At 35.7% G+C, this 15,090-nt stretch overlaps 1 protein-coding gene across 2 annotated transcripts in view; it reads right to left on the bottom strand.

Moving 5' to 3' along the window:
* The window catches only part of LOC117422973 (phospholipid scramblase 2-like), an 80,549-nt gene that overhangs the window by 7,145 nt on the left and 58,314 nt on the right, over positions 1 to 15,090 (bottom strand). Inside the window, exon 1 of one of the 2 annotated variants that reach the window (XM_058990272.1) lies at positions 153 to 213. The exons of the other annotated variant lie outside the window; for it this stretch is intronic. The gene's annotated coding sequence lies outside the window, so the exon portion shown is untranslated. Of the gene's footprint in view, positions 1 to 152; positions 214 to 15,090 lie in introns of those variants that run through there. 2 annotated transcript variants of the gene reach the window in all.

Raw genomic sequence — 15,090 nt, forward strand, 5'->3', positions numbered from 1 at the left:
TCCTCCTAAATTCTTAGCATACCCGCTTCCATGGTAAGCCCATATACCTTGACAGTCTGGAAGTTTCTGTTGTTTGCAGGTATATGATTTAATCGTACATGTGCTGCTTATATACTAGGCTAGATATAAAATAAGACGTGAATAATACTTACCTGGCATCCCTACAGCCTGTGCAACTGTGCACAAGATGTTATTTTTCATAAAGCTCGTGGTTCTGATTTAAGATTTTCCAGAGTTATGATGATATTCGCCTTACCTTTTTCTTTTCTTGATGTCGGACCCACAGGGCGATCGCAACTCTCTTTTTTTTGTTTCCTGTTCGTTGTTCCAGGTATTGTGTTGTCAGATGCACAGTACCACTGATTGTTGTAACTTTTACAGTCGTCCCCCCCAAAAAAAAAGTCTGATATGATGGGATGGTAGTTGCATTTTTTAATCATATGTATACGACAATGCTCAATAATAGCAATGTATGATGGCTTTAACTCACACTCTCTTTGCCTATATACCCAGAAAACCAGACAAAACTCACACAGAAAGAAAAAAAAAATCTTAATTTTTAATTTATTTTATTTTAAACAACACAACTGCCTGATATTTTGGGGATTATGATGGTGGGTGGATGGGGGGGGGGGTAAAATTAGGTTTTATATATATATATATATATATATATATATATATATATATATATATATATATATATATATATATATATATATATATTTATATAAATATATATATAATGTTTCGGTCCTCATTACTTTTTTTTTTTACTAAGCTTTGTGTCTTCTGTATAAAAAGAGTTTTCCCTTCCCGCTGGCATTTACTGTATGTTGCTTGGCAACCAAAAGTTACAGTACATGCAAACGTGACATACCATCAGACCGCCCACTGACTTTCCCCTGCCGCTCCCCTGTCATGTTCGTTAAGAATAGTGGACTGTGGCGCGCAAGGAGGCGGCATGCACACCGCTGTCCGGTGCGAACGCCCCTTACATGGGTTGCGCTTGTTTTGGGCTTTTTTGGGCTTGTTTTGAAGAACGAGGTCGCTATTTTTCTGAAGTGAGAAGTCTGGCAACCCTGGTTCTGTGGTTCATGGAATCGTGGTAGACCTATGCTGTCACAGGTACATAGGTCTACAGTATTTGTAAAATATTATCAATAATTATTACCTGGCAGAATCCAAATTAAGATAATTTATTAAATTAAAGCAACAGCAGTCACCAATGTTGCACTCAGACAGTCCCTCCAAATTGCTTTGATGGAAAAAGAGAATAAATGAGAGCTCATCAGGTCGTTCTAGTCCAAATGCAAGTCGAGTGCACTGGCCCACCTTGAGGCTGTGACGATACTTAGTAAGAATAAAATGCCCAATTTGCGTCCTGACAGAATTACACAAGACGTTTTACAAATTTCAATTACTGAACTAAAAACAGGCTATCTTGTGACGGGACTGTTTTACTGTTTGCTGTAAATATTTGGAATACAGTGTACAATGGGTTTACTTATTTATGTCAGTAGCCTAGTAATATGTTATTATTGCAGACATTTCGGAGGTAATATCCAAGGTAATATTAACGCGCCTTTATATGCAAGACAGCGATGCCAAGGATTAGCTGTCCTAAACAGTGAGATTCACAGCCCCAAAGAGTGAGATTCAAAGCCAAAGAGAGACTTTTCAGGTGGTGTGTTACGTCATTACTTAAGATTTTTTGTTTTAAAATGTACACTGTTTAATATTGCACATGAACTGAAGCACGTATCCGGTGTGTGCGGTGGCGAGCACCCAAGTGTCCGAGGTGCAGTCACGCCAATATTTCAGCTGGTGTTGCTGAGGCTGTGGCAGAGTCCGCCGCAGGGGCAGTCTGGGGTACTGGAGGAACTGCCCCCGGGAGCACTGTTGCATTGGGGACCCACGTCCGGAGCTCCCCCGTCCCTGCGGGTAGGTTTGGCTGCTAGTCCGAGTCACTGTGCATGCCACGGGTGGATGCCAGTGTCCTGCTCTATAATGCACTGAAGTGCGGGAAGGGAGTATCAAGGCTGTGGAGCGCCGAGGCACAGAGGGCACTGTGTGCACCGAGGCTCTGATTGGTAAGCAACGTGTGCGCTGCTGTGCAGACTAGTTCAGGTCATGTGATTTCTACACTCTCATGTATCCAAAATTGGCTGCACGTAGTGAAAAACCACAAGAGGAAACAGGTTATATTTTTTTCTCACCTAACCACACAACCTTGTTCAGTTACAGAATAGTATCTGTCAACAGTACAAGCCAATAGCCCCATTACTGTAATATATAAACCATGCACCTAGAAACTACAAAAAAAAAGAACGCACAACTACAACTAGGTCAAATTTGTCTCTGTCTTTTTCAGTTATAGCATAGTATAAAACTACAGTAAAAACTAAAAGACCTCACACTCAATATTTGGACATTTTTATCTACATCAGGTCCTTCAGTTATTCAGCAGTACACCACTGTATTGGAGTATAAACAAAGACACATTCGAAACTAGTCCCAGTAAGAATGATATCCCACTCATGTTATTTCACTCATGTTATCCCACAAACAAAAATGTATCCCACGCTAAATATACCCACGCTTGTGGTATAAGTGTATAAAATGCTGTATCAATGTACACGAATGGTACAAAATCATTCTGTAAGGGTTAAAATGCATACAATTATGCTTAATGCGAAATATTCCAGTCAGTACTTCTGCTTGACAACTGATATCTTCCATACACCTGTAGTCTTTTGTACAGTGATGAAAGAAAGAGTTAATTGTATAAAATATTTTGCAAGTGTGTGTGGAATGGAAATAGCTGTGGGCATAAGTTCTAAAGAAGTGTTTCTTAATGTAGATGTAGAATATCCTGTTAATGGTACATTTTGTGGTAAAACGACGCTGACCCTCCACCAGGGATCATTTATATTCACTTATTAACATTACTAAATACAATAAAAAAAAAAAATACTTTGAAATGAGAACTTGAGAATATCAAATTTACAAATATCACTACAATAGATCCTTATTATATAGTATATTATGTTGCTACTAAAGAAAGCGCTTTTTAAAGAAAAAAAAAACAATAAAACCAATTGAATTTAAATTAGAATTTAAATCCAGTTTCATCTATAGCTGTTCCTCTGATGGACAGTAGCAGTGTTGGTTTTATATGTAAAAGTGTAGTAAGTGTAATTTTGTATGCCACTCTTGGAAGTCATATTACTGAACTTGACTCAATGAGAATGGTACGGCAGTCACTTAAAAGTAAATCTGAAATAAAAATGAGATCATTAATAAGCAATAACAATCACAATGCAACAGTTAAGGGTTTTGTTTTAAAAGATCCAAGTGCTTGTGTCAGCAGCTCGCAATAAAACAACATTCCCAAGCAACAACTGTCCAAACAAATTCAGTAAAACCAGCCTTTGTAGAGACACCTGCAGTCTGTTTGAACTCAACCAAAGTGACCTTTTTACACATTATAGCAGGTCAGTGTTTGCTCCTCTTCTAACACTGCACCCCCTAGCTTGCTGTTTGGACACTTGACAAAACATTCATTTTCTCTACTGGTTTACACATTTACTTCAGCAAAAAAAAGAGGCTATTTTGTTAATGTGTTTGCCATTAAAAGTTGTCATTAAAGTTGATAACCTGTTAAATTAAAAGAACAGATGAGCATGCCCTTTAGATGTTTCTTCAGGGATTGATTATGTCGTTTCTGTGCAAATGTAATCTTTGACATGTAAAAAAAAAACCACACACACACACAAAAAGAAAATCTGATTTTCCTACAGTTTAAACCAAGACAGCAGCCTTCGGTAGATGGTTGATTACAGGCCTAGGTATATGTGTCTGCATCCACACTGATGTTTCACAAGGTACAGCGTAAAGTGTGTTTAGAGTAAGAGGCAGTAATCTTATAGTCTAGGTAATATGGACCTAGAGGAGGTAAAGGAATCTGGAGAGCAATGCTGGAGGATCTAAATGAACAATTGTGTTTATTTTTAGATGCCAGTATCATGTCTTGACTTCTTCAGTCGTTGAAGAAGCCTAAATAGGAGCACCAAAGTGAGCAGACCAGTAAGCCCATGTGGGCAGCAGTGTGGAGTAGTGGTTAAGGCTCTGGGCTCTTGACTGGAGGGTCGTGGGTTCAATCCCCGGTCGAGGACACTGCTGTTGTACCCTTGAGCAAGGTACTTTACCTATATTGCTCCAGTAAAAACCCAACTGTATAAATGGGTAATTGTATGTAAAAATAATGTGATATCTTGTAACAATTGTAAGTCGCCCTGGATAAGGGCGTCTGCTAAGAAATAAATAATAATAATAATAATAATGTGGGATGATGTGGCAGAAGGATGAGAAAGTGGAGCTACTGGTGGCTACAAGGGTCTCCAGAGTGCACTAGAGTCACATATTGCTGTATAACTCATTACAGTAGCACGTTAGTACTCTGGTTGCTATTTAATTTTGTATTTTTCTGTATTGTATTGTGTAACTTGCCTGTGATTTTTTTTTTGTGTGTGTTGTTTGTTAATGGTTGACAAATTCATTTAATTGCATTGTAACAGTGATATCATAATAATTTCCTTGACAACAGAGGTCACTTCAGGTGATTGCAATGAGCCATGGCTATATTTCCTGCTCTTCTTTTTTGTTTGTTTTAATAAGGTACAGTTCTTTTGAAAAGTTTGATAATGCAATGATAACAGCAGTGTGAATATTTCTGATGTAAGTCATCATGATTGGTGTGCGTGCACTTGCATTCTATAGCACATTATAACCACAGTAGACTACTAGGCAAGGCAGACATTGCTATTTTTCACAAGAAAATGCTATGATATTTAATATAATATGATTAAAATACGGTGTTGCATTTCAATAAGCCTGTAATTTCTATTTTGCTAACTTGACACCATTTTGGTGAACTACAGTATGCAATTACATACAACAGTTGACAAAATATGATGATAGAGGTAAATTATATTATTACTGTCCCTTCTGTGTAATGCCCTTAACATGCCTGGTTAAGATCATGTCAATAGTCTAAACCGAGTACATATTTTTTGCGGTTTTCATATATATACAGTATATATAAAGGAATACAATTTGAGGTTACAATTTCATTTTACTAATCATTAGGGAAATCTCCTTTTGCAGAATGCTTTACTCAGTTCTGTTACAGACTACCCCTTGCATGTTAACAAAGGCAGCATTTTAAGCCTGTGTGCATATTGTTCAGTTATATGAGATTGTTGCAATTAACAAGACAGATGTTTGTTCTGCTGGTAATTGTCCTGCGAGGAGTAGATTAAGCTATCCTCTTTTGTCTCTCTCTCAAGAAAATCTTCAAACAAGGTTTTCTAAATGTAAAATCCTGGATCGAATTAACAGAATTTCACACTATCGCATTTGCCAGCCTATAAAAGCTCATGTTTTTGGGGTATTTACAGATATATCCTCTCATGTATGGTGCTTCCTCTTTTTTTAATTTTGATGAATGGCAGTACAATCTCAGGGTAAGCAACGAGCTTCACACAGCCACACAGCACTAGTTACCAGGGAGACTCACGATAATTGTTTTGGAAATGTTCCAAACCCTCCTTTTCTCTTTGATCTCATGCATGTAGTGATGCCTGCAGACATGTGTACCTTTCTATTATCTTGATAGCTCTTCCAGTTTTCTTTTTGTGTGTTTCCACTTTTTTTGGATCAACTTAAATTTAAGAACATGTATTTTAATTTAAAGTATAAAATACTACTACTACTACTACTACTACTACTAATAATAATAATAATAATAATAATAATAATAATAATAATAATAATAATAATAATACTCACACTAGTATTGCCACAACCCATACATACTGTAAAATAGAGCCTGTCTTCAATGTATAGCTAACAATTGAAAGTATCAGTATATGCATTTATAAAGAGTGTATAGCAATGGCATTAGAATTTTTTACCCATACCTTATGTGTTTAAGATATTTGAGATCATTCTGAAAGGTTCTGTTGTTCTAATATTTATATATCATAAATCAAGTGATATTTAACCTTTCAACTCTGTTGACTCTATCTACAATATTGTACCATCAGAGCCATTCACATTGATTGCAAACATCATAAAAGGGTGTGTCAATGGCATGGGTATCTATACAGGATGTTCTCTCTTCATAGAAGCATACAATCCATTGTGCATCTGGCCCTTTTCAGGGATTCACATTATGCTACAAGCAGTGTCTGAAGTAAAGTAATTGCATAATAGACTAATATTGTTACTAATTATTAAATTCATAAAATCCAAATTGTAAATCATTTTAAATTAGTTAACTTGCAACAAACAAATAAGTAGGCCTATACCAGTTTAAGTTAATAAAAAGATAAAGTTGCATGCAAGTTGCAAACTACGTCAAAAGTGATGCAGAGTACTTCAGTAACGTATCAGAACATTGCCAGATCTGTTGCAGGATTATTTTGTTTTCTAACCAGCACTTCCTTCAGGCCCTAACACTCCCCACCAGCAAACGACTGTATGTGGCTGTGTAAACATCAACCATTGCACCAGCGCCACTCATTAAAACATTATTTAAAGTAATATCTGGGATCATTTTTTATTCTCAATGCACTTTGAGCTCTTGCAATATCAATAAAGCACATCAGGGCTGCTTCTGATTGCCTTGCAGCCCAACATGAAGAAATCATCATCATCCCTTTCTCCTCATTAGTACATCCTAAACATGCATTTATTAAATTTACTTATAGACAGTAATCAAAAAATACTTTTTGGCCATATTTTTTTTTCATAAAACATTAAAATCATTTCATTTGGTTATTGAACAAGTTCTTTATTAGCAACCACACACTGTCATATTTCCATTAACTTACTGCTGAGTGATTGAAAAGTAATAATTTCAAGTGTTTTCTTACTACAATGCAAAGTTTGCACCATTTAAAATAAACTAGTTAAAAATCCATGTACAATAGACGATCCCAAAAAAACATATAGAGAACATGGTTTCTAGTTTTGAAAAATGATTAATGTTTATTCATTGTAGTTGTGCGCTGGAGCAAAAACTTGGTAAATGTGCAACAGTCAACAAGTTATTTCTTTTTTTTTTGCTGGGATGATTTTGCATCTTGGCCCACTCAGTAGGATAGCCCTGGTCCATAGTTTAGGAACACCTGGGTTAGTTTAGAGAGGCTTGTTTGGATAACCATTGCATATAATAATAATAATAATAATAATAATAATAATAATAATGACAAATATGCATTGTCCCAACAAGTGAAGCCTCTTAGATTGACTTTTGCATTTGCAGTCCAATATTAATAAAACAGTAGTAGTCCAGGAGTGGAACAGTCCTCTGGCTAGCAAAGGAAAGTAGCATGAGGCATCAATAACACGCTGTCAAAGTGAAATCTTAAAAACTGTCAGCCATCGGTAAAAATGATTTCAAACTCCAGGTTATAAGTTCAGCATGCTGTTGTCTTCCCCCTGTGGGGAAAATTTGCTGTCACCATCACTAGCAGAATAATGATTTATATTCAGTCTCAGTAACACAAACTTTTAAGGTTTTCCAGCACCTGGGTTGTTTCCCAGTTGTCCATGAATTACTTGAATGGGAGACACATTTGTAGAGTTTATAAAAGTTTGTCTACATCAAAGGTTTTAACCTGCAAATAACCTGTGATAACTGAAATGAGATTATTACAGTATTGTTGTTAAGCCCTGCACAGTTGCTACATTTCTTGAACTTTAGACAGCCCATAAAGTAAGAAAGAAGCAGTAGTAAATATTATATCGGCTTATAGACGATCTGAAATATCCAAATGCTTTATCTAAAAGGCATGATGTGTCCACCGGTTTGTACGTTTATAAGTACATCTGTTTTCTAATGCTACAGAAACAATCTGCTGTCACCACCTGGCCATAAAATGACAGGTTTGAAGCCACCAGTGGCTGCCTCTTTGCAAGCCACGGTAAAAGATTTTCTATGCAGTTCAAAGAGCCTTGTTTCCATCTGTGTTTGGTGAAGGGTGCAAAAACCTCAGGGCCATCTGCAAATTCTGCTTCATCTCTAACACTTGGAATAACAAAGGTGTTATTTTTCAAAGCTGCTATCTCCCCTCCTGGGGTGGCTCTGCAGATATGGTTCAGAGAAGGTGGGAAACTTCTGAGCAGATCTTCTCCTTCTAGACATTGCCTCCTTGGGGGCAGTTCTTTGAGGATGTCATAACTGTGGCCTGTATAACATGGGTTACTGCCAACTGAGGCCAGTCACAGTTGATGAAACCTTTAAAGAAGTTCCCTTTATGGTTTCTGTTAAAATTCTGTAGCAGCAGGCACACAGACAATTAGAGCAGTAGGACGTGCAGTACACACAAGCACACATAGAGGGTGCTATGACTCCAGGTTTTTGGATTTCGCACAAGAACAATCCCTCTCCATTTTAGTTTGTGCAGGGTGTGTTTGCTGCCCTAACAAAATGAATGCTTTATGTCTTATTTACAGTACACTGCTGTGTCTTATACTGGACGGATTATAATATATTCAGCAGTTCTTCACCACATGGCAACAACACAATGTATTAGAATAAAGGGCCCTATCATCACTTGCTATATATATATATATATATATATATATATATATATATATATATATATATATATATATATATATATATATATTATTGTTATTGGCATAATTCTGTGTTTTGCATATTAAGGCAGTGTATTGAGCTCCTGGGTTCAAATCCCAGTTCAGACAATAATAATAATAATAATAATAATAATAATAATAATAATAATAATAATAATACACAATGTCCTGAAATGTTAGAAATAAGCACACAATGTAGTCTTGTGGTTAGAGGGGGAGGATGGAATATCCCAAATTCCCAGCCCAGCCACTGACTCAGCTGGTGACTTCAAGGAACTCACTTTACCTCCGTGTGACTCCATACCACACAGCTGTATAAATGGACACAAGCCGGAACTCAATGGGAACAGAATCTCACTTGGGCTAGCGTAGGTAAATTATTTCCAAAGCAAATAATGATGGCAATCAAATATGGTGTTATTGGTTTTCCTGCCTGTAAACCATTAGGGATTATTGCTCACACAATGTATGAACAAACCAAGCAACCAAGCTCTCTTCTTGTAAAACAGACTTCATAATATGTGGTTGATTTCATTTTTATTTTTAGGGGTAGGGGTTCAGACTCACTGCAATCCTGTAGTATGGCTATGGCAACCACAAAGTGGAATAGTAATTTACAATTTCTGCATTTTATAAACCTGAGCTCATTCTTTTCGTGTGCCTGTTGCATAATGTTCAATATTGTATACAAATGGGGAATCGCTAGAACGTTTATCATCTGGAGTGAACTTTATTCTTATAAATTGAAGTTTTGTTCATGAGTCTGTGAAAAGGTAAGCCTATCACATACATGCTTACCTAACTAAAGAAATGTAATATCGTATGTGTTTAACTGTAAATGTTCATAAATGCCTATTACAAAATCACCATGTTTTATAAGTTTACGTTGTTGTCATTGTTATTACGGATAACATTTTACTTTATTCTTTGATCATAAGCCCACTGCTATTGATTTTTGGTTGCTGTATAATATGTATTAAGGTACTAAAACATTTGTGTCTGGAATCTGGCTGTGGTGAAATATGACACTGCCCCAAACTGGAAAAATAAGAAAATGCATGTCAAAAAAAAATCTATCCCTCTCTATACTGACACAGCTGATCAATCTATTTCTGTTATTCCTAAACCCAGTTTATTTGGCCATATTGAAGACTAGTTAGGCATGTTGGAATGGTTTCACGCGAGTGATGGATGTAATTGTCAGAGCTGCCAAGGTCAACGTGTAATGCTCAGAAAAAGAGTACTTACTTATTTCAAAGCACCTTCCATCTATCATTTCTGCAATTTGACCCCAGTTTCCTCTGTAATAACATTCTATGAAAGGACAACTGCTGTGTTCTTTCCTATGTACTCATGTGGATTTTAAAACAGGTCATAGCTTTTCTAAAAGCTTCATGTCATGTGTGTATTACTTCCATCCTAAAACTGCGCAGAAGCAAGTAATAGAGTTTTTTTGTGTTTTAATTTAGTTCAAGCATACAAATAGACATTCAAAGTGGCAGCCTGGGCACTGGTCCCATGACTGCTCTCTTGGTATAAAGCAGTCTATATCTGCAGAGCAGATAGGTATTTACACTTCTTTGTAGTGACTAATAATGGCCTTACAACTCAGTTATGCAGCAAAACAGTCTGTATTCTGGCAGAAAAGTATCCCTGCTAGAGAGAAGTAGTTTGTCTTAAGGAGTGACAATGTTCAAACAATTACTTCAGCTGTGCATTTTAAGTTATGTACACAATAACCCTGTTAACACTAAAATCATTGTATGGGGATGTATTGAAAACATTACTGTTTATTTGATGGGATCCCCAAGCAACAAAGGGGTTATGTGTTTACAACAGTGACTAAAGTGTTATTTTAAATAGGCTGAACATATGAAGCCAGATTTTCCGTGGTGGGCAAATTGCCAATGTAATACATTTTACAATGCCTGCAATTTACCCTAAGGGGAAAATATAGGACATCTAATTTACAGTACTACAGTTTTGTGTTTATTATGGCGTTTGGCACTAATTAATATATTACAGTATATTAAAAAAAACAAATCTAATATCGTCTGTGTTAATACAATGTATTTAATGGTATATCAACAGTCTTGGATACATTTATTATTTTTAATATATTAATTTAATATGTGTATTGCATCTTGAGAGTCATTTTCAATATAATATGCTGAAGATACAAATTCTAAATTCATTAAGGTTTTTTTGCAAATACAAGAATAATAATTAAATAATACAAAAGCTAAAAACCAAAACATATGAAATTATAATATATGCAAACAGTGTCATTGTGCAAATTGCTTTCTATACTTTTACTGTACTGTCTTAAAAAAATACTAGGAGCATTATTAGACAGGGGTGCTTGCACATTTTATTTATACTAGATTCCTACTATAATATTTGTAAACGTGGTGTTATACAAAGAGCTGTGTTACCTTTGGGGCTTGACGCCTATGATTTGTGATCTCATACCCAATCACTGTCTGTACTTTACACTGCAGCGAATGCTTTTCACAGCTAATGAACTTTGTGTATGGCTAAAAGGTGTCAGCATGGAAAAATACTGTGGCCTGCTGTGAAAAACGTCATTGTTTTTACAAGACTGGCCCTTCAGACTGGGGGGGGGGGGGGGGAAGAAAAAAAATCGATGTGGTTACTTGTATATTATCTTGTATTAATATTCTTAACAGACCTTTCAGAGACTTGACACTCATTCTAAGAAAAATACCCCAAGTCTTGGTAAATGACTTCAATTAATAACCATAAATGTTAATCACTATTGCTCAGAACAAAAAATTCAAGCTGGGAATTCCCTTGATGGAAATTTTTATAATTGCTGTAACTACAGGGATGAATATTTCTTTCTGCGTAATTACTTATGACTTAATATTTAAATATACCATTTGCAGTTAGAAAGTATTTTAATCATTTTCTTTAATTTTTAATATCTAACATTTCAATCACATTGCAAACACAAACATGTTTTACAGTTGGACTGGTAATTATTAAAAATACCTAACAATAATTGGAATGTCAGATATTTATTATTTATAAAACCCGACTGGCAAAGCTTGCATAACTGCATTTGGTAAACAAGTTCAAACAAAGAGGAGTGGGTATTTGAGAGAAATACAGAGATAATGTTAGCCCTCAAGCAGATAGCTACAGGTTGAATGAAACTTATCAATGCTTCTGTATAACTCTCTTTAAACAGAGATATATAGTATGCCTGTTACTTTTTCAGGATGATTCGTATTGTGACAATTGTACCAATTAAAATTGGTTATTTTAGTCGTCTTTACTAAAACAAATATGACTGTATTTGATATATATATATATATATATATATATATATATATATATATATATATATATATATATATATATATATATATATATATATAAGCGCCAAACAAATTATTAATTTAAAACAATGAGTCCAACTGAATCCTGGACTGCTTAATTGATTTACTCACATTTCAAAAAGTCCATTGTTAAAAGTTTGCTTAAAAAAAAAAAAGTTTTACCTCTACATATCCTGTATAGAGCGCAATATCAATAACTAACTATTATCACAAAAAAAAAAAAGGAATATACGCTTTTGCATCCTATTTCTGTGTGGGTTACTTCCATTAGAACAGACTTTTTTTTATAGTAATAAGAAAACACTGGAGTAGCTTTTTATTCTGAAGATGTGGCTTGCCTCTTTAGTCTTTTCAATTCCTGCAGATATCCACACCCTGCTGGCAGGCCGAGTGCAAGACTCCCACTGCGATTTTTACTCAGCCAGGTGTCATGGCTGCCGTGCTGAGTGATAAACACTAAGTGGAACCTGTCAGAAGAATATTTGCATTAAGGTCTTTGCTTTAGAATCAAAGGTGTTCTAAGATGTCATTGTAGAGTTCATAATAGTGACTAAGCATTACCTATATCGCTGCATCTAAAGGCCTGACTTACTGACTAAGTTGTATAGCCCTCCTGCAGGCTGGTATAATAATTTCTTCTCTATAGCCTATATCTCCTCGCACCTTTTTTCCCCCCATAAAGACAGCACTGTGCATTGTCTCTGATTGGCCATCAGCCCTAATCCTTTCTCAGCGCACTGCTTGTTAGCATAATGACAGAGAAAGTAGCAAAAAAAGATGCATTATGCTTTTTTTGCTGTAGTTTATCTGATGAAAGAGAAGGGCTTATTTCATGGACTAATCCAGCAGTTGCATGTTTTTTCAAAGGAAATTACCATCAACTGAGTGCCCCTTTTTATTCTCAGTAATATGATAAATTACAAGAGGTGTTGTAATACCCTTAGAATAGACTGAAATCCAAAGACTACATTGCTATTGCTAACCAACTCCTTATAAGAAAACGTGTGTTAGGTTTACCAGCCTTTTATAATAATAATTTTGCTCATAGTAAAAAAAAAAAAATATATATATATATATATATTAAAATATATTTTCTTACCTGTTTTACCTTTATTAACATTATTATTGCACTGCCACCCTATTTTTTATTGTGATAAGCATATTTTGTTTCGTAATTTTTTTTTTTTAAATTATACAAACGTATAGATTAACTGCTGCATCCTGGCACCTTTGCAGGTCACGTGGTCTAATCTGTAGCTAGACCACTGGAGTCTGAACTACAACACATGTCACAGGAAGCAACAGAAACATTTAATCTATTTTATTTAAAATATTTCTAAATAAATCTTCGATACAACCAGCAAACGACCACGCACTCTCCAAGTGAGTTGCTAGAGCTTATAAGATATCAATCATTTAAATGCAATTTATAATAATGTGTATGCATGTAGTTCAATTGGAACCAAATTAAACAACAAGTATTTAAAAAAAAAATACAATTGCTACTGTAACAGGACAGAGGCTGGGCAACAACTGGGAGCAAGCCAGGCTTGTGTTCATGACCAGTTATAGTACTTTAACCCTTATCTCCCCTATAGTGGTCAGAATTTGTAGTCAGTGCATTCCACAACACTGCCTATTACATTCTAGCCCCTTAACCTCGGCAAGCACCACTCTATGAAGATTTGGGTCCCTGCACCATGTAACCAATGACCACACACTCTACAAGCGAGTGTTTATACCACTGTACAAAGAGCTAGGTTTGTTTACATTACTGAACTTTTAATCTCATCTCTCCAGCAGAATCCATAACTGCAGGGCTGCACACAGCAACCCACAGGTTTGTAAAAGCTAAGCATTCACAGTAACGGTTATTGCAGTTTTTTCAACATTTGATAAAGTCTAATTAACTGCATATGTGGAGGGAATTAGGTTTGCTAGATTTCATACACTTGCCCCAACTACACGCTAGAGTCTTAAGAAAAATAGATATCATTCTTGAATGAAATACACAGGTACAAAATAAACAGCACCTGGAGAGTCTCGCCAGACAAAGGAGGATGTTCATTAACCTAATATGTAAGCGTTTTTCATGAAGTGATAAAAAATAAAAAAATAAAAATCCTTGTACAATTACAAACTGGTTAGGACAGTTAATGTATAAATGTGAAAGCACAAAAGATAATTCATCACATGCCATGAGACATTGTGTTTGGGGAAACGTTAGAATACGCTTCCTGCTTGGAAAACAAAATGCTATATCACTATGAATGAATGACCCTTTCCTGACCTTACTCGGGGGAAAAAAACATGTTCCAATAGTCTGCAATAGCAAACTACCTGCAGAGAGGTTTGGGAGTGCAGCAGGAGATATGAAGAGTGAACTTAAAGGCACAGTACATGTGCCTGAGTGATGCTGTTTGCTGGACAAATACACTGAGGTATCCACTAACCAATTTAACTCCACACTTATTTACCTTACATTAGCTCGCAATATTCTGCTTTTATACCTTGTTGTATGCTAACGGTTACATGTCCTGAACTCCCCAGACACTGTAGGTATTGATGCGTCGTTTTTTTGTACAAAGGCAGTGGAGCGTGCAATGTTTTATTTTGAATTTTCTTCAAGCAACATACACTTTTAGTTTGTGTAGTCTATCGAAAAAAAACAAAAAAAAGTACTACCCACCTTTTTAAATTGTTATAAGTAATACAAATGTTTACTGAATGTTTAATGCAGAAACTAGATGTCTTTAGTTGTGGTTAAGTGCATACATGAGTGAAAGAGTGAAGGTACTCATGTGGAAAGCAGTGGCGGTATGTGTCTGCTTTAACACTTGAGACAACAGAGCTGAAAGCTGCATGAACATCATCATTAAGGTAAATGTGATAAAATTGCTTTGTGAGGTAAATACATAAAACACGTTAAGCATGCACTAGCTGCATTGTAACACAACTACCTGTGCTTTTGCTATGATGTTACAGTGTACAGTATGTGTTTATTGTGTTTAATTAAGGTACACTTAATGTGTTACTATAAATATAAATAGTCGCA

This window comes from Acipenser ruthenus, chromosome 17, assembly GCF_902713425.1.
Source record: "Acipenser ruthenus chromosome 17, fAciRut3.2 maternal haplotype, whole genome shotgun sequence".
NCBI lineage: Eukaryota > Metazoa > Chordata > Actinopteri > Acipenseriformes > Acipenseridae > Acipenser > Acipenser ruthenus.